The sequence below is a fragment of the Penaeus chinensis genome, chromosome 31 (genome assembly GCF_019202785.1).
Source record: "Penaeus chinensis breed Huanghai No. 1 chromosome 31, ASM1920278v2, whole genome shotgun sequence".
In the NCBI taxonomy this organism is placed as follows: Eukaryota; Metazoa; Arthropoda; class Malacostraca; order Decapoda; family Penaeidae; genus Penaeus; species Penaeus chinensis.
The window spans coordinates 14,505,596-14,508,095 of NC_061849.1; positions in this window are offsets into that span (position 1 = coordinate 14,505,596).

Below are 2,500 nucleotides of genomic sequence, written 5' to 3' on the forward strand. Positions count from 1 at the left end.
CGGTTTCGATTATATCTTCGTTAGAAATACATACATCAAAGACACTATATATATATCAAAGAGTATATATATATCAGATAAGAGCTGACGAACCACCTGACAGTGACTGTGACCTCCTACTCGTTGTCCGTGTAATTACTGCCGCGACCTTGGATAGTTTGGATCTGCCCGATGCTGCGTTGATATTTTTCTCCGTTGCGATGTATGCAACTTCCATGATTTTTCTTTTCTGCTTGTTAAGTCCCTCAAGAACTATTTCTGCTTCCTTCCAATTCCATGGAGGATACTGATAATAATAATAATACAAATAAAAATAATGTTATTGACAATAATTCGAATGATGATGATTATTACAATAATGATAATAATAGTGAAAATAATGATAATAATAATAATAACAATAACAATAATATAATAATAATAATAATAATAATAATAATAATAATAACAATAATGATAATAACAATAATAATAATAACAATAAAATAATAGTAATAATAATAATAATAATAACAACAATAATGATAATAACAATAATAATAATAACAATAATAATAATAATAATAATAATAATAATAATAATAACGATAATGATAATGATAATAATAATAATAATAATAATAATAATAATAATAATAATAATAATGATGATAATAATAATAATAATAATAATACTAATAATAATAATTATAACAATAACAATAACAATAATGATAATTATAATAATAATAATGATAATGATAATAATAATAAAATCAATAATCATAATCACAATAACGACAATAATAACACCATTCTCTTCCCTATTCTGTTTATTTTCACTCCAGTAACTGACTCTCCACTGTTCATAATCCTTGTAATACGGACGTCGAGCGACTTAGCATAGGGTACGTAAAGTTCCCTATCTATTTCAATATCATTTGATTTATTAAATGGAGTTCATGTATTATACCTTAAGGTCGCTATTTTATATGATGATATGGCTATTTATTGAATGTAATAATCTTCTAAACACGATGCCAAAGCGATAGTTGAATGTATAATGTATAATTGATACACCACACAGGACTACAGGGTAGGATGTTATAACCTAAACATGTATTGTAATGCTACCACATAATGTTATGGCCATGTATTAAAATGCATTAAAGCTTACACGTGTCTGTGCAGTAAATAAAACACTAAATTAGATTAAAATGAGCGTTAGAAGATATTCTTGTGTGACGCATTCACTCTGTAAAGACCTCATTTTCGTAATAAAGTCAAGCATATGATTAAGTCACACTAAACCAGGCTTAAACTAAAGTAATTTTTGATCAAGAATTTTTACTTACGTTTGGAGTCAATTTTCATGTCTTGAACACTCGCGAAAGAAAGTGTTATCTCGATTGTAAATGAAGTCAGAATCAATTACAGTGAGAAAAAGAAAGTGGTCATGATATATGCATTTTATGTAGATATCACCGTGTTTCGGAATTTCTAAACAAGGTTATGCCAGGTTAGAATACGTTAAGAGAAGTGCTGACGTGTGGACGATCGAGATCATTCGATTTTGCAACATTACCATACGAGCAGTATAGGCAGACAGATGAAAAGGCAATGCAGGAGAAAAATAAACACAGACAATGCACTGTGCAGTACAGTATAAACTTTTAAACTATATTTCATAATTGTAGTATGGTACAACATGTAACTGTATCTCAGAGTGCTATGTGATGCAACTTCTAACTTCTAAGTACCACACTTTTTCATTATATTTAAGGATACAATGAGATACAGATTTTTACTACATCTCATACTTTTCAGGCTGTCTAGCATAAGATACAAATAACTGTGCAAATCTTTCATACAATTTGATATATTAAAACATGCGCTTGTATCTTAATCTAGATTTGCATTCTGATTATACAAAATAAGTATATCAAAGTGTGTATAATTAATTAAAGTGGCTACATAATAACATAGAAGGGAAGGAGGAACTGTATACTGTGTACATTTCCGGTTACTCTAGGAAATATACATATTGCTTCGTAGTATGATTAGAACGATTAGTGTATTCAAAACATGTTAGGAAAGAGAGAGAAAGAGAGAGAGAGAGAGAGAGAGAGAGAGAGAGAGAGAGAGAGAGAGAGAGAGAGAGAGAGAGAGAGAGAGAGAGAGAGAGAGAGAAAGAGAGAGATAGACAGACAGACAGACAACCACACACACACACACACACACACACACACACACACACACACACACACACACACACACACACACACACACACACACACACACGCACACACACACACACACATAGAGGTGGGGGATATCTATAGAGTTTTTGTATGTGTGTGTATGTGCGTTGCCATGATTGCATAAGTAAAAGTGCGCTTATCTATTCAAAATATGTTAAATCTACAACAAAGATTAGATATCAGATACTTTCACTAAACAGCCTACACATTAAGCAAAGAAAAAACAAAGACACAAACAAACAAAAACAAAAAACAGCAGA